This window comes from Pecten maximus, chromosome 7 (assembly GCF_902652985.1).
Source record: "Pecten maximus chromosome 7, xPecMax1.1, whole genome shotgun sequence".
Classification (NCBI taxonomy): domain Eukaryota; kingdom Metazoa; phylum Mollusca; class Bivalvia; order Pectinida; family Pectinidae; genus Pecten; species Pecten maximus.
The window spans coordinates 12,029,715-12,050,038 of record NC_047021.1 but is presented as its reverse complement, the minus strand read 5'-3'; the positions used below and the strand labels follow the sequence as shown (position 1 = coordinate 12,050,038).

Sequence of the window (20,324 nt, the reverse complement as noted above, 5' to 3'; positions counted from 1 at the left end):
TATTTACCTATATGTCTAGCTATACATGAAGGTACACATATACAATGTAGTAGCTCATAATCATTGTCTTTATTTTCTCATTATCACCGATTCTACAGTAGAAACTTCAGCCAGAACAATGATATTTTACAGAGACAACAACAACTGACATTGTAAGTTACACATCCGTTTCTTCCAACAGAAGCCAGCTCCTGCCAAGTTACTACATATAAAGTGTAAGATAACTTGGCAGAAGGGATGCCAAAACACCAAAACATTTACAATATGAACAGGCTGTCAATATTTCATAAACTTTTGCCAAAAAGATATATATATGATATACATGAAATTCTTGCACAGGATCAGTTTCTCAGGCGCGATAGATCTGTCAGTATGTTCTCGTCAGGATTGAATGTGGAGTCCTGAGATTACTCGCATCATCTGTGCTTTGTGTTACCAGAATACAGCTGTAGTTGTATTGTAGTGGCTGACTTGATGCACTGCAGTAATGCACTACAGACTGTGTCGCTGACCAGATCAAAGGATCCCATGGTAAATAATGCAACATGTGTAATAAAACAACCTGTACAGGAAAGTCTAATGGAACTGTATTACCTACTATGAATTATACATCAACTAATCTACTCAACATCACAAATTAGATATGATACCCGACTACCTGTTCATTATATACCAACCCAATAAGGCTCTACATCTGTCTATATCCAGCCCCACACAGACCTACACCAGTCTATACCCACCCCAACACATACCTACACCAGTCTATATACCCAACCCAACACAGACCTACACCAGTCTATACCCACCCCAACACAGCTCTACACCAGTCTATATACCCAACCCAACACAGACCTACACCAGTCTATACCCACCCCCACACAGCTCTACACCAGTCTATATACCCAACCCAACACAGACCTACACCAGTTTATATACCCACCCCAACACAGACCTACACCAGTCTATACCCACCCCCACACAGCTCTACACCAGTCTATATATACCCCTCCCAACACAGACCACCCACCCCAACATAGACCTACACCAGTCTATATACCCACCCCAACACAGACCTACACCAGTCTATACCCACCCCCACACAGCTCTACACCAGTCTATATATACCCCTCCCAACACAGACCACCCACCCCAACATAGACCTACACCAGTCTATATACCCACCCCAACACAGACCTACACCAGTCTATACCCACCCCAACACAGACCTACACCAGTCTATATATACCCACCCCAACACAGACCTACACCAGTCTATACCCACCCCAACACAGACCTAAACCAGTCTATATACCCACCCCAACACAGACCTACACCAGTCTATATATACCCACCCCAACACAGACCTAAACCAGTCTATATACCCACCCCAACACAGACCTACACCAGTCTATATATACCCACCCCAACACATACCTACACCAGTCTATATATACCCCTCCCAACACAGACCTAAACCAGTCTATATACCCACCCCAACACAGACCTACACCAGTCTATATATACCCACCCCAACACAGACCTAAACCAGTCTATATACCCACCCCAACACATACCTACACCAGTCTATATATACCCACCCCAACACAGACCTACACCAGGCTATATATACCCACACCAACACAGACCTACACCAGTCTATATATACCCACACCAACACAGACCTACACCAGTCTATACCCACCCCAACACAGACCTACACCAGTCTATATATACCCACACCAACACAGACCTACACCAGTCTATATACCCACCCTAACACAGACCTACACTAGTCTATACCAACCCTAACACAGACCTACACCCACCCTAACACAGACCTACACTAGTCTATACCAACCCTAACACAGACCTACACCCACCCTAACACAGACCTACACCAGTCTATATACCCTTCCCGACACAGACCTACACCAGTCTATATATACCCACCCCAACACATACCTACACCAGTCTATATACCCACCCCAACACAGACCTACACCAGTCTATACCCACCCCAACACAGACCTACACTAGTCTATATATACCCACACCAACACAGACCTACACCAGTCTATATACCCACCCCGACACAGACCTACACCAGTCTATATATACCCACCCCAACATAGACCTACACCAGTCTGTATATACCCACCCCAACACAGACCTACACCAGTCTATATATACCCACCCCAACACAGACCTACACCAGTCTGTATACCCACCCCAACACAGACCTACACCAGTCTATATACCCACCCCAACACAGACCTACACCAGTCTATATACCCACCCCAACACAGACCTACACCAGTCTATATATACCCACACCAACACAGACCTACACCAGTCTATATACCCAACCCAACATAGACCTACACCAGTCTATATATACCCCTCCCAACACAGACCTACACCAGTCTATATATACCCACACCAACACAGACCTACACCAGTCTATATACCCAACCCAACACAGACCTACACCAGTCTATATATACCCACCCCAACACATACCTACACCAGTCTATATATACCCACACCAACACAGACCTACACCAGTCTATATATACCCACCCCAACACAGACCTACACCAGTCTATATACCCCTCCCAACACAGACCTACACCAGTCTATATATACCCACACCAACACAGACCTACACCAGTCTATATATACCCACACCAACACAGACCTACACCAGTCTATATATACCCCTCCCAACACAGACCTAAACCAGTCTATATACCCAACCCAACACAGACCTACACCAATCTATATACCCAACCCAACATAGACCTACACCAGTCTATACCCACCCCAACACAGACCTACACTAGTCTATATATACCCACCCCAACACCGACCTACACCAGTCTATATACCCAACCCAACACAGACCTACACCAGTCTATATACCCAAACCAACACAGACCTACACCAGTCTATATATACCCACCCCAACACATACCTACACCAGTCTATACCCACCCCCACACAGCTCTACACCAGTCTATATATACCCCTCCCAACACAGACCACCCACCCCAACATAGACCTACACCAGTCTATATACCCACCCCAACACAGACCTAAACCAGTCTATATACCCACCCCAACACAGACCTACACCAGTCTATATATACCCACCCCAACACATACCTACACCAGTCTATATATACCCACCCCAACACAGACCTACACCAGGCTATATATACCCACACCAACACAGACCTACACCAGTCTATATATACCCACACCAACACAGACCTACACCAGTCTATATATACCCACCCCAACACAGACCTACACCAGTCTATATATACCCACACCAACACAGACCTACACCAGTCTATATACCAAACCCAACATAGACCTACACCAGTCTATATATACCCCTCCCAACACAGACCTACACCAGTCTATATATACCCACACCAACACAGACCTACACCAGTCTATATATACCCACCCCAACACAGACCTACACCAGTCTATATATACCCACCCCAACACATACCTACACCAGGCTATATATACCCACACCAACACAGACCTACACCAGTCTATATACCCACACCAACACAGACCTACACCAGTCTATACCCACCCCAACACAGACCTACACTAGTCTATATATACCCACCCCAACACAGACCTACACCAGTCTATATACCCAACCCAACACAGACCTACACCAGTCTATATACCCAACCCAACACAGACCTACACCAGTCTATATATACCCACCCCAACACATACCTACACCAGTCTATATACCCACCCCAACACAGACCTACACCAGTCTATATACCCAACCCAACACATGTACAGACCTACACCAATCTATATACCCACCCCAACACATACCTACACCAGTCTATATATACCCACCCCAACACAGACCTACACCAGTCTATATACCCCTCCCAACATAGACCTACATCAATCTATATACCCACCCCAACACATACCTACACCAGTCTATATATACCCACCCCAACACAGACCTACACCAGTCTATATACCCACCCCAACACAGCTCTACATCAATCTATATACCCACCCCAACACATACCTACATCAGTCTATATATACCCACCCCAACACAGACCTACACCAGTCTGTATACCCACCCCAACACAGACCTACACCAGTCTATATATACCCACCCCAACACAGCTCTACATCACAAACCTAGCCTGTACTGGCACAGCTCTACATCACAAATTTAAACCCAGCCTGTACTAACACATCTCTACATCACAAACCCAGCCTGTACTAACACATCTCTACATCACAAACCCAGTGTGTACCAACACATCTAGATCTCTACATCACAAACCCAGCCTGTACTAACACATCTCTACATCACAAACCCAGTCTGTACCAACACATCTCTACATCACAAACCCAGCCTGTACCAACACAGCTCTACATCACAAACCCAGTCTGTACCAACACAGTTCTACATCACAAACCCAGCCTGTACTAACACAGCTCTACATCACAAACCCAGCTTGTACCAACACAGCTCTACATCAAAAACCCAGCCTGTTACATCATATACCCAGCCAGCATTTATATGGTATCGCTGGTACCCTTTATACAAATTAAACCAACAAACAGTTATGTTCCCAAACTTACATCCAATATCTTAAACACAAAGGTTTAACGATTCAAACACTGGAAATATTCATTACATTGGAATTTGTGTGCGACGTCTGCAATATACAATCGTGATAAGATTCAACTATCTAACTAAATGACGAAGTTTTTTTTTAAAGTTGATATGTCTACTGTAACATTGATCGTTACATCTAATAATATGTCAAAGTGACTGATATCCTTAATCAAGTCATGTAATCAGTTTCAGCCAACTATGACCAATTATACAAAAATTGCAGAAAGAGCTAGGAGTAAAAATTTATACAGTGATTTAAAATATATATGCATATATAACATATATATATCATGCATGTATCCAGAGACATATATACAGAGATTGGTCACTCTCTATTTGCCCCTATGTCTACGTGGTGGCCCCTGACCTTCCCACAATCCTTTGCGGTCGCTCGGTTCAGTCTTCTCCTGACGCCATATTGGAGAAAACTTGAAAACCAGACACATAATTATCAATAATTTCTATTTGAAATCATCACCAAGATCCAATGATGTGCTTTAATATTATTAATATCAAAGTGCAGAAGTGTCATCAATATGAAATATATCACAATTTGCTGTCAAAGTGTTTGTATTTTGAGTATGAAAGTCAAGCACACCACAAGGAAGATCGGCCAGAATCTTCAATTTTCGAAAAGTCCCTATGGGGTTTTCGAAAATACGGATAAATTACAACAATGTGCATGATAAACAAGACCATATCCCATAAGTATGATAGTTTTTGGATAATGTAGTAACTTTTGTAGTGGCCTAAATAAAACGATGTGCTTTTTGTGTGCGTTTAAAATTGACGATGTTTTGGTCTGACGTAATGGCGGCGTAATTACAAAACTAAGTCATGTCGAATAGGACCCAATTGATTTTCGAAAATACGGATAAATGACAACAGTGTGCATAATTATCAAGACTATATCCCATAAGTATGATAGTTTTTGGATAATGTTGTAACTTTTGTAGTGGCCTAAATAAAATGATGTGCTTTCTGTGTGTATTTAAAATTGACGATGTTTTGGTCTGACGTAATGGTGGATTAACTAGAACATGTCGAATAAGTTCCAGTACATCGATACTCACATGCGCAAAGCCCGATTTACCTGTGCTCGCATGTGTTTGATAGGGGACAAGGCTCTCTCGATAATTAAGGGATATGCTTGAATGGTCACAAATAAAGGGAGCCAACACTTGTACGGGAAAATAGCGATGTTACTTATCTCTCTATATATGTCTCTGATGTATCATAATAATTAAATGATTCTTTTTAAATACTCTTACTCTACCCTTTTTCATATTTGTAATTCTGATAACTCAAATACCATACAGAACCCATTCTACAAGGTAAACATGAACAAACCCGTATCTTTATTAATTACCTAACAGTTGCTTTGCCAAGAATCCATGAGATAAGGGAGCTAACTTCATATTCTAGCAATTTACCAAATGCTATCTCGACTGACTGAGCCGAACACGCCATTTTATGCTGTACTGATTAATTCTTGTATATATCACATTTGATAGAAAACAAATCTCTCAGGGTTTTTTTTCTATTTTGAAATCTTATTTGCAACATGAATAACTCTTCCATCGGTGTTATAGGGAGGATAGGTTTGTACCACAGCCATACCAGACCACAAAAAACTGTAAGTACAGTACTAGTGTGTCTATGATGCTGCATTTTATCTATGTTTCCATGAAAATGAATTTTCAATCATTTGTTTCCTTGTTCCATGAAAATAATTCATGTGTGTACATACACTATAGTACTATGTATATCGGTACGTAAGTCCTTTTATCAAATTGTTAGAAATACACCTAAACATGTTCCTACAGAAATACAGTATGATTATAATTACATCACCTATGGAAATCAGGGAAACTACAAAACAGTTAATTACTGTACAATGACCTACATTAATAAGTTTCAGGTGTGATGTTCAAAACACTTCCACATATGAAGTTTGCTGACATACTTAAAGTAACAGAACTAAACAAATGCACAGATAAAGTAGAAATAAATCAAAACTATAATTCTTAATTATTTTCTAAGTTGTTGAGATTTGTCCCTTAATTAAGAGCCTGTCTGTCGTGTACAGATCAGTGCACACCAGCCTTAATACACCTCAATATGAAAATTTGAAACAACCAAATGATGACATTTGCCCGAGGAAAAAAAAAATATAAAAAATATTGTCTTAATCTTATAACCTGTCTGTGTAAGCTGTTGTCACATGTATCAGTTGAAATCCCATCAACTAAATGCATGTTTAAAGCTCAATATTTGTGTACTCTAGATCTCTAGTCTATAATAATACTATAGGTAGTGGTCTTAATTCATTACCTGGGCATGCTCCAGATATAATTGTCTCTACAGAACCTATTTTAATATGACAAGTGCAAGCTACATGCATTCTTTTTAATAAAAGGAAGAATAAATGACAAGCCATATTGTAAACAAACATTTGTTGTCAGTTAAAAAAGAATATATATTCATTATATTGTTTATATCACATTTAATTTGGCACTAAGTTGGGTTTTTTTTATGTTTTATAAGCTACATGGCATCTATATATTCTACATAAAATAATTTTGCCAATATATGCATACATGTGATATGGATTCACTGACACCAGTGATTATGATAAAATCAAAGCTGCCCAACTCGTGTCTGCTGGCAACAGACTGAAGACAACTAGAGTAGTCTCCCCTACTTAACAGAAAATTCCAATTACTCAAAATATGAGGAGAGAAAAAAAATTATATTGAAATAATTTCTTTTAAGGGTGTAAATTGAAATTAAATTTCAAGCAGAATATGTTATACCCATAAAAGTGATGAACAATAGATTAATAAATCCATAATCCAACATGTGCTCAAGATTCTATATGATGAAGTAAGTAAGTTATAGCATCAATGGATCATATATATATATGTTTTAAATTTCACAATTCTGAATTAAATATCAAAGAACCAAATTTTTTGTTTTCAATTTACAATCAATTAAAACATGAATGTACACTTTGACACTCTGACAAAGGTAAACTGATCTGTTGTGATCAGGGAAATGCCAACAAATGCTTAACCGGACATGATAACCTATAAAGTTCAACCCAAACCATGAATCAGAGATTTAAAGGGGTATGTGTTGCCACTCCTCATATTAGTGTGTTTAATACTGCAAAACCTTATCACTTATTACTACAGTGACCTTGTACATCATTCCACCATTTACATTAATTGATAAGTTTGTTTGGTTTTTTCCTGGGATTATCGCACCATACGCAGCTAGGGTCATTTTAAGGCAGGGTATCATTGTAGTAGTTGGTGTCTACCTCACTGAACAACATACAGGATACCCATTGCATGCACTATCTAGAGAAATAAGGGTAAAGTTTCCAGCCCAAGGACGCAGTACAGGCTGTTTCTCAGCTTCCAGCAAGCCGACACAAGTAGGGAACGTCAAACTGTGCACCTCGGATCTTCATGATCACCTGAAGTTACTTGGCCAGTGTTCTAACCAAATAAGCTATTGTGGCCCCTGGATAAGTTGAAAAACACCTTCATTAAAATGTATGCTCTGTGTCTAAACTAAGTGCTGGGTATTGCAGGCTGTTCCATCAAGGACCTGAAAATAGCTACAAAGTTTAAATTACAGTGTCATTGTTTGCAACAATAAGAAAAAATGTCTTTCCGTGTCCTTTCATGTAAATGGAGGTTTATAGTGTAAAACTATATCCATTCTGACAAGAAACAAATGAGGGCTATAATATTTACACATCACTGATAGTAGCTGTATTGTCCCTATAGCTAGAATACAACCTACCCCGGTAATCTCCCGATCATGTGATTCAGGAAGAAGGTGTAGAATTTCTATGTCTAGAATTACAACAAGGCTATTTCCAATAAACACTTGTAAAGTTCTAATCAAACATTCAAAAAGAAATTAACCAGTCTCTTTATCATTAATAAATCAACTACAATTCCAATAGTCTTTCTAAAATTATACTGAAATCATCAACCATATAATTTATAAAGCTTATGAAAGTTTTGGAATTATTTTTCTGTCAACAGAGGATAATAAGAACAATATAAATTGTAATATCCTTTAGCAAGTTTATACCCACAGATGCTTATCGAACCCAGCATTCAGGGTGAGAAAAAACCCAGGTCCAATGGCCCGGGGCCAGTAGATTTGTTCTGTGGGCAAATAAATATTGGTGACCACTTGCCCAAATGGCAAGTGCAAAATATCTCATTTTTTTTACCTTTCCCCTAGAGTAATTGAAGATACTACTAATTCAGTTTAATTGGACCACTATGTTTCACCTTTGGGCAAGTACTTTTGAATCCTCACTTGCCTGAAGGACCAGTTATGCTGATTTTTTTCTTCCTGCCCTGAGCATCTGGTCCAGTGGTCACTATATATATATCAAACTATATGCCCTAAATAAACAAGGCATCACAAACGATACAAATCCCCTCGCGTGCTAACACATGAACTCTGATGCAAAATAGGGGGTGGGGTTATTGCAGGACATTGAAATAACATCAGTTGTCATTTGCACTGAACTGCAATAGACATGGACGGGCTTATTATCAGGCATGGGCTCATTGCCAGATAAATATGGTATATTTTGTTATGCATTCAACAGTATCTGGTTACGCATCACACTAGCAACTTCATTTCCTGATAGTTATTATAATTATGGTCAGGATCCATTCAAAAATGAAGTCACAAGTAACTCTGACAAAGATTTTCTATAAATAGTAACGGTGACCTTGACCTTAACCTTGGCGCCCTAAAACACAAACTTGTTTGAGGTATTGCCATGCTTGACCCATATATGAAGTTTGGTCAGGATCCGTTCAAAAATGAAGTCGCATTACAGCGCTGACAAAGATTTTCTATAAATAGTAACGGTGACATTGACCTTGACCTTGGCGCCCTAAAACACGAACTCGTTTGAGGTATTCCCATGCTGGACCCATATATGAAGTTTGGTCAGGATCCGTTCAGAAATGAAGTCGCAAGAGTGCTGACAAAGATTTTCTATAAATAGTAACGGTGACCTTGACCTTGGCACCCTGATACACAAACTCATTCGAGGTATTCCCATGCTGGACCCATATATGAAGTTTGGTCAGGATCCGTTCAGAAATGAAGTTGCAAGAGTGCTGACAAAAATTTTCTATAAATAGTAACGGTGACCTTGACCTTGGCACCCTGAAACACAAACTCATTCGAGGTATTCCCATGCTGGACCCATATATGAAGTTTGGTCAGAATCCGTTCAGAAATGAAGTTGCAAGAGTGCTGACAAAAATTTTCTATAAATAGTAACGGTGACCTTGACCTTGGCATCCTGAAACACGAACTCGTTCGAGGTATTCACATGCTGGACCCATATATGAAGTTTGGTCAGAATCCGTTCAAAAATGAAGTCGCAAGAGCGCTGACAAAAAGTGAACATACGTATGTACGTACGAACAGAACGCTATATCCCCTCCCCGACTTTCGTCGCGAGGGGATAATAAAACAAATTATCATATGGAAGCACATGACCTCATCAACATGATCAGCAAGCACATGTACATGACCTCATCAACATGATCAGCAAGCACTTTGCAACTTATTTACCTGGATATAAAATTTGGTAACAGTGGATTGATAATGAAATAATGATCAGGGCAAAACAATCATACAATTTCGTCTAAAAATGCCAACCACCCTTTTTTGTGTGTGTGTTTTTTAATTAAGACATTTAAGTGATGCACTCAAGTGAATCTTCAATGTTTCATTGTCTCCATGTGAGTATTTCAGTTTTTACATCCATGTGAATATCCAAGGTTTCATTGCCTTCATGTGAATATTCAATGTTTTATTGCCTCCATATAAATATTCAATGTTATATTGTCGCCATATGAATATTCAATGTTTTATTGCCTCCAAATAAATATTCCATGTTCCATTGTCTCCATATAAATATTCAGTGTTCCATTGTCTCCATATGAATATTCAAGGTTTCATTGCCTCTATATTAATATGTTCCATTGTCTTGTCTCTATGTGAATACTCAAGGTTTCTTTGCCTCCATATAATTATATTTATTACATGTTTTGTTTATTACCTCATCATGTGTTGATCATATGTTGGTTCTACATTTCATGCATGTGTATATGATGTACACAGACACTACTTTGTTGTATGTCTCCACCCCAACCATGGCAAGTGACCTGCCTATGTTTACTTTGTGTCTTATCATGACCTCAAATAAACCCGGTATTGTGATAAACGGATGTATCAAGTAATACACCATAGAAAAGGACATATTTCAGTTTTGATAAAAATGGAATGTACATTATGTATGTTTATATAATGAGGAAATTTATTTTAATGTTTCTTTTTTTCACATCGCAGCAATTTTACACATTATATGCTCATTAGCTTAAAGCTCCATTTTGATTTTTTTATATATATATATAATATATTACATACATTTTTTCACATAAAAACATCAATGCACAATCAATTCAAGTTCATCAATAAATAACACAAGACAGTATAGATGATATAGTTCCTCTTGGTTGATGATAAAGAACTCAAATGAACAGCTACTAAATTAGTTTGAGGGTGTTTTCAAACCAGTGTAACAGTTGTTTAAAAACCTATTGTGTACGTATACTTACAGTGATATAGAGCATACACAAATTAAACAACAGCATTGTTAGGAATTTATCAGGATTGTCAGGGAGGTAATAACATCCTCAGCAATAGATCATCATGAACACATTTTTGTGCAGTCATTGACTACACAAAACTATGCATGTCCAGTAACTGTCACCACATTACATAGATACCTGAGAAGTTTATCTGATATTGTGTCTTTGTGGTATAACCTGATATAGGATGTAATCCACACATAACATCTAGTTGTCCTCCCACTTAACACCACGATTAATGGTGGTTATAATTCCACACAATAACAAACGATAAGTCAGCTTACATGCATTAAAGCGTGGCAACATTAATTATACTATACATCATATTTAAATGTGTTGTTGAAGAGATAACATAATATGTGTCATGGTCTGTCAAACACTACCCTGCAAATGTATACAAGTCAGTCAGTGTGTACATTATGTATAAAGGTATAGATATTTTTAACTCAATATCCATGTACAATACACAGACTCTATACTCCTTGTAACTTTACTGGAAGTAATACATAATTTTGAATAATAATTATTAAAAAGTTTTGACAGAAGCCTGGGATACTCCAGTATAAACGCTTCTCACCTACAAATTACAATGCACTGAATTGCAGTGCAAAACCTAATTATATACAATGAATACATGCCCCCTGTCAAAACAACTGCTCTGCTTTCATGTTTCAATAGCAGACAGCTGACGTGGTAATCAGGGTTGAGTGTAGTTAGGGATACTGTCATTGACGACACATGTGCATGCTGCCTGAATCTACATCTTACGTTGTCGTTACACGATACAGCGTCTGTGGAGAACTCGATGATTCATGCTTGCACGCATGCATGACAAAACTGTTCTACACGGCATGTGTTGAATTATGGTTATGTGACAACGCACAATTGCATAGAAGTAACAAAGTAGGATATCTTTTTGACCTCAACATACGGAGAAAACAATTGGTTACATGTATACAACAACTATGACCTAGATACATAAACAATAGCTCACTTTAAATTGACTTCTGTAAACAATAACGTGAATGAGTCAGGTAAGATGATGGTATTGGACAGAACACGATTAGGAGAGTGAAGTGACATCTCGGTCCGGTGAAGAGAGGTACAATTATTACATACCTTGCGTTATGGGTCTTCAAACCGTTGTAAAATCGTCAAGACATGATTGATCACCATTCGAACTATCTAGCTGGTAACAAATCTGGCCGCCATTCTCTTGATACACTTCCGTTTCTGCGCACGCATCCAGTACCTGTAAGGGAAACCCCGGATGAGAGAGTTTCCTAAGATGTCTGGATGTCTCAGGCCTGTGAAACAATGTCGCACTTCAGAAATGTTTGAATGCACATGTATCTGTACGGACAATGTATTATTAAACACAAAAAGATCGTTTTTAAAATAGAGTTAGCATCAAATTACAGATATGATTATGTAGACCACAGGTGCTTGACTCGTTTTATAAAATAATAACATATAAGAGTACATATGATGTACTCTTATATGTTATTATTTTATAAAACGATTCAGGCACCTTGTGTAGACCTTATTAATGCTGACAGCTGTCATACAGGAATAAATCTATGCATCGCTCTGGTTTCTAGGAAAAATCCAAGAATTTGTGAATCGAATCAACTGTTTATATTTAGGCACCGTAGGTACTATCAAAAATGGAATATTTATTATGGAGAATTTAAAATCACTTATACAACAATATAAGAAATAATTTTGCCAAAGGAAGAATTAAATGTCGCGATCATTTCGATACAGAAATTGTATTCCATTAATCTGATAGATCTAGATATCTATACTCTTGAAAAAACGGAGGATAATTTCATAAATAGGACAAAAAATCTGGTGACTAAACTTATTTGTCCGATACTAGTCAGGAGCATTTCCATGAGACAAATATGAGTTCAAATTGTCGTAGGATAAGGACGTATCTCAGGTTTTTATAGATACTGCATGCTAAAATACTATGTGCTAATGGTCATGTTACACAGCAAGTCACTGAAACCTGACCGGAGAGAGGGTTGTCTCCGTCTGAGTCACATGGACCTCTAAGAGGACTGTCTCCGCCATCAGTGTCATACAAGAATAGTAACAGGTGGTGATTTCTTTTTTATACAACTATTTATATTTAAAAATATGAACAATCAATGAAAATAAGAGCTATGCAAATGATTTATTGAAAAGGTGTTAATTTTTGTATAAAGAAAAAGGAACTATTTATCAAGTGACAAAATCATGAAGTATTTATATTATGAAGTACGTTAGAGTTATCTCTCTTCTGTCTTGGTAAATTTTATCATGTTATGTGAAACTCCGTTAGAAATTTTCACCAGTTAAGGGGGGTTTAAACTCGAAAACGGTGTCACCGGACTAGAAATAAAGGGACTAAGTAAAGAAACATCGTTTACGAAAAATATAATGTTAGAGGGCGGGGTTCAATAGGGGAGATCTGGGTAAAGTCTACTCAATATAATGTTAGAGGGTGGGGTTCAATTGGGGAGATCTGGGTAAAGTCTACTCAATATAATGTGAGAGGGTGGGGTTCAATTGGGGAGATCTGGGTAAAGTCTACTCAATATAATGTTAGAGGGTGGGGTTCAATAGGGGAGATCTGGGTAAAGTCTACTCAATATAATGTTAGAGGGTGGGGTTCAATAGGGGAGATCTGGGTAAAGTCTACTCAATATAATGTTAGAGGGTGGGGTTCAATAGGGGAGATCTGGGTAAAGTCTACTCAATATAATGTGAGAGGGCGGGGTTCAATAGGGGAGATCAGGGTAAAGTCTACTCAATATAATGTTAGAGGGTGGGGTTCAATTGGGGAGATCAGGATAAAGTCTACTCAATATAATGTTAGAGGGTGGGGTTCAATTAGGGATAAATGGGTAAAGTCTACTCAATATAATGTTAGAGGGCGGGGTTCAATAGGGGAGATCTGGGTAAAGTCTACTCAATATAATGTTAGAGGGTGGGGTTCAATTGTGGAGATCAGGGTAAAGTCTACTCAATATAATGTTAGAGGGTGGGGTTCAATTGGGGAGATCAGGGTAAAGTCTACTCAATATAATGTTAGAGGGTGGGGTTCAATAGGGGAGATCTGGGTAAAGTCTACTCAATATAATGTTAGAGGGTGGGGTTCAATTGGGGAGATCTGGGTAAAGTCTACTCAATATAATGTGAGAGGGTGGGGTTCAATAGGGGAGATCTGGGTAAAGTCTACTCAATATAATGTTAGAGGGTGGGGTTCAATAGGGGAGATCTGGGTAAAGTCTACTCAATATAATGTTAGAGGGTGGGGTTCAATAGGGGAGATCTGGGTAAAGTCTACTCAATATAATGTTAGAGGGTGGGGTTCAATTGGGGAGATCAGGATAAAGTCTACTCAATATAATGTTAGAGGGTGGGGTTCAATTGGGGATAAATGGGTAAAGTCTACTCAATATAATGTTAGGGGGTGGGGTTCAATAGGGGAGATCTGGGTAAAGTCTACTCAATATAATGTTAGAGGGCGGGGTTCAATTGAGGAGATCTGGGTAAAGTCTACTCAATATAATGTTAGAGGGTGGGGTTCAATAGGGGAGATCTGGGTAAAGTCTACTCAATATAATGTGAGAGGGTGGGGTTCAATTGGGGAGATCTTGGTAAAGTCTACTCAATATAATGTTAGAAGGCGGGGTTCAATACGGGAAATATGGGGAAAGTTCAGTGTTGTTTAAAAGATGTGAAGAACATTCAGTCTTAATATCTTTTATATCTTAAATTTATTTGCCAAAACGTGTGTGGTGTTATCAACGACAGTCTGTGACACAATCTGGTATTCACCGATGTCTTTATTTCCTTGTGAGTCAAAAACGAGAAACTATGACAGAGAGACTACTTCTTTAGTAGGAAGGAAATGATATAAATCTGGTTTGTGTGATATATCTGAGTAACAAGTAGAAAGGCGGGGTCCAACAGATGCCGTTAAAGTACATACAGGTATATATATAAAGGGGTCCAACAGAGGCCGCTAAAGTACATACAGGTATATATATAATGGGGTCCAACAGAGGCCGCTAAAGTACATACAGGTATATATATAAAGGGGTCCAACAGAGGCCGCTAAAGTACATACAGGTATATATATAAAGGGGTCCAACAGAGGCCGCTAAAGTACATACATGTATATCTATAAAGGGGTCCAACAGATGCCGCTAAAGTACATACAGGTATATCTATAAAGGGGTCCAACAGAGGCCGCTAAAGTACATACAGGTATATCTATAAAGGGGTCCAACAGAGGCCGCTAAAGTACATACAGGTATATATATAAAGGGGTCCAACAGAGGCCGCTAAAGTACATACAGGTATATCTATAAAGGGGCCCAACAGAGGCCGCTAAAGTACATACAGGTACTGAATAAAGGGGCTAGGTGGGCGATGGGTACAGAGTAGAGGATATTACGTTCAATCTAAATCCCTGCCAATTTTGCTATGACAAAATATCATAAATGATTGCTATTTCAGCTAGACGATAAAGTCAATTAAAAATAACTTACATATTTCCGTGAAAACTGAATTTGACGTCACCACCCTATTGCGACATGTGATGGATAGGTACATCATGTAGCCTTAGTCATTCGCTGTGCAATCACTCAACAAGCTCTCAATGAATTTCATAATTGTTGTGAAGAATGGACAAGGATTGTTACTATAAAAATATATTTGCAAAAAGTAAAAAGTAGCAGTTTTTATAAACAGATAATATTTTTTTCTTCCACATGAAGCAAGAGTGTAATAGGAATCATGTTTGTTTGTTTGTTTGTTTGTTTGTTTGTTTGCTGCGTTTATCACTCCGTAAACAGCCGGGGTCATTTTGAGGTGGGGGTCTTCTTGAAGTCGTTGGCGACTACCACACTGAACAACATATATGTAAGGGAGGCCCGTCGCATGCCATTCAGAGCAATAAGGGTAGAGTGTCTTGTCCAAGGACACAACCACGACAGCACAGGCCGGTGCGTTTCTCAGCTTCAAGAGTTACAAAAAACTCGACACACGGGTAGGGAGCATCGAACCATGTACAAGAATCTGAATCTGAATCAAGATTTTTTTTTTTTTTTTTTTTTGTTTGTTGTTGTTTTACTAGATAATAGATTCAAGAGTGTACAACTATCAAATCATACATTACAAACCCGGCGCTCTAACCGACTGAGCTATTGTGGTCCCAAGAAAAAGAATCATACTCACATGTAGGACTGTCTGACCAACTGAGCAAGCGCTAGCTGTGTATTTCGCCTCAAATCTATTTGCAGTTGAAACTATTTGATAGGCTTAGAGATCAAAACCAAAATGGTTTATTGAAATTTCACAGCGTAATGGAAGTTATGTTTAAAGTTTAATGGAGGAAATATTATAGTTTAATGGAGGTGATGCTTATTGTTTTACGGAGGGAATATAACAGTTCAAAAGAGGGAATGTTTACAGTTTAAAATAGCGAATGTTTACAGTTAAATAGAGGGAAAATTACAGTTTAATAGGGGGAATATTACAGTTTAATAGAGGGAATGTTACAGTTTAATGGAGGGAATATTACAGTTTAATAGGGGAATGTTACAGTTTAATAGAGGGAATATTACAGTTTAATAGAGGGAATATTACAGTTTAATAGGGGAATATTACAGTTTAATAGAGGGAATATTACAGTTTTATAGAGGGATTATTACAGTTTAATAGAGGAAATATTACAGTTTAATGGAGGGAATATTACAGTTTAATGGAGGGAATATTACAGTTTAATAGGAGGGAATATTACAGTTTAATAGAGGGAATACAACAGTTTAATAGAGGGAATATTACAGTTTAATAGAGGGAATATTACAGTTTAATAGAGGAAATATTACAGTTTAATGGAGGGAATATTACAGTTTAATAGAGGAATATTACAGTTTAATAGAGGGAATATTACAGTTTAATAGAGGGAATATTACAGTTTAATAGAGGGAATATTACAGTTTAATGGGGGAAATATTACAGTTTAATAGAGGGAATGTTACAGTTTAATAGAGGAATATTACAGTTTAATAGAGGGAATATTACAGTTTAATAGAGGGAATGTTACAGTTTAATGGAGGGAATATTACAGTTTAATAGAGGGAATATTACAGTTTAATGGGGGAAATATTACAGTTTAATAGAGGGAATGTTACAGTTTAATAGAGGGAATGTTACAGTTTAATGGAGGGAATATTACAGTTTAATAGGGGAAATATTACAGTTTAATGGAGGGAATATTACAGTTTAATAGGGGGAATATTACAGTTTAATGGAGGGAATATTACAGTTTAATACAGGGAATATTACAGTTTAATACAGGGAATGTTACAGTTTAATACAGGGAATGTTACAGTTAATAGAGGGAATATTACAGTTTAATGGGGGAAATATTACAGTTTAATAGAGGGAATATTACAGTTTAATAGAGGGAATATTACAGTTTAATGGAGAGAATATTACAGTTTAATGGAGGGAATGATTACAGTTTAATAGAGGGAATGTTACAGTTTAATAGAGGGAATTATACAGTTTAATGGAGGGAATATTACAGTTTAATAGAGGGAATGTTACAGTTTAATAGGGGAATATTACAGTTTTATAGAGGGAATATTACAGTTTAATAGAGGAAATATTACAGTTTAATGGAGGGAATATTACAGTTTAATGGAGGGAATATTACAGTTTAATAGGAGGGAATATTACAGTTTAATGGAGGGAATATTACAGTTTAATAGAGGGAATGTTACAGTTTAATAGAGGGAATTATACAGTTTAATGGAGGGAATATTACAGTTTAATAGAGGAAATATTACTGTTAATAGAGGGAATATTACAGTTTAATAGAGGGAATGTTACAGTTTAATAGAGGGAATATTACAGTTTAATACAGGGAATGTTACAGTTAATAGAGGGAATATTACAGTTTAATAAAGAGAATGATTACAGTTTATTGAAGGGAATGATTACAGTTAAATAGAGGGAATATTACAGTTTAATAGAGGGAATATTACAGTTTAATAGAGGGAATATTTAACAAATATTGCATGGCACTGAGGGCAATATGGGAGTTTATGGACTGGTCAGTCACCCAAATATATGTATATGGACCGAAGCGAAAGCTTCGGTCCATATACATATATTTGGGTGACTGACCAGTCCATAAACTCCCATATTGCCCGAAGTGACATGCAATATTTGTTATATTATACCGAATATGACCAACATGACATGGAAAAAATAAACAACAAGTTGTTCTTAATCATTAAACATTTAATTTGAAACAAACAAAACGATGCAAAAATACAGGGTGTTCCTTACTCCGTTGTTGTTTAGTTCCTCATTCGTAAAGTTTTCGAAATCCTCTGTTGTTGATTTTTCTTTTAAATAGGAACGGAAGGTGTTCACTGCGTATTTAGTTGCTTGTTTGGTATTGATGGAGTCCTTCGCATCGGTTATCGAAACAAGTTCGGTTTCGTCCAAGGACGCAAATCTATCACTGCCAGACGCCATTTCGCTCAGTGTCTGAAATGATGACGTCATAATATGACGACGTCAACTTGGTATTATGACGTCATTTTCATATAGCGTCGGCCCGGAGTCAAGGACTTCGGCCCTTGACTCCGGGCCATATACTATATATGGACCGGAGCAACTACTAGACTCAAATAGGCACTTAAATGAATGAGGTAAGGTATAATATTACAGTTTAATGGGGGAAATATTACAGTTTAATAGAGGAAATAATACAGTTTAATAGGAGGAATATTACAATTTAATAGGGGAAATATTACAGTTTAATAGAGGGAATATTACAGTTGAATAGAGGAAATGTTTACAGTTTAATAGAGGGAATATTACAGTTTAATAGAGGGAATATTACAGTTTAATAGGGGGAATGATTACAGTTTAATAGGGGGAATGATTACAGTTTAATAGGGGGAATGATTACAGTTTAATAGAGGAATGTTACAGTTTAATAGGGGAATATTACAGTTTAATAGAGGGAATATTACAATTTAATAGGGGGAATATTACAGTTTAATAGAGGGAATATTACAGTTTAATAGAGGGAATATTACAGTTTAATAGGGGAATATTACAGTTTAATAGAGGGAATATTACAGTTTAATAGGGGAATGTTACTGTTTAATAGGGGAAATATTACAGTTGAATAGAGGGAATATTACAGTTTAATGGAGGGAATATTACAGTTTAATAGAGGGAATATTACAGTTTAATAGAGGGAATATTACAGTTTAATAGAGGGAATATTACAGTTTAATGGAGGGAATATTACAGTTTAATGGAGGAAATGTTTACAGTTTGAGAAACTCGAGTGCGACTACAAAAAAAGTAAGTAAATTTATACAAAAATAGTTGAAATTAACAGATGTTTGAAAACGTAATTTCATATTAAGTATTGAGATGGCTTATCTCCATTGTTATTCTATCAGTTCATATTGTATTATATATTTTACCTCTTTGTAACACACACATATATACAATGTATACATGTATACGTGCTGCTAAAGTGATTAAATACATCTTGAAAGAGTGAAATCTTTTCATACACTGTGCAAAGTATTTGTAATTTTGCACTCACTTAGCGGGGGTGTACTCAATAATGATGGACAATAGGATTCGAATTCAGATTAACAATAAATGGCGGAAAGACCCCAGCAGTTTTCCGATATTTGGTGGGATACCGAAAACCATTACTCAAGTATAACTATGACGAGATGCAATAAAATAGATCAGAAATTCTCAAAACTAGTGTCATGTGGTATAAAGAGAAGTATTTGTACTAACGTATATATTGATATAATGAGATTTTGAACCATTTCGAAAGATAATATAACTTTGAAACCGGTGCAATATATTAT

General features: G+C 37.4%; 1 protein-coding gene across 1 annotated transcript in view; it reads right to left on the bottom strand.

Moving 5' to 3' along the window:
- LOC117331619 (FERM domain-containing protein 4A-like) overlaps positions 1-12,634 on the bottom strand; it is a 169,438-nt gene extending 156,804 nt beyond the window's left edge. The window contains exon 1 of the mRNA XM_033890440.1: positions 12,520-12,634. The gene's annotated coding sequence lies outside the window, so the exon portion shown is untranslated. The remainder of the gene's footprint in view (positions 1-12,519) is intronic.
- Positions 12,635-20,324: the final 7,690 nt, after the last annotated feature.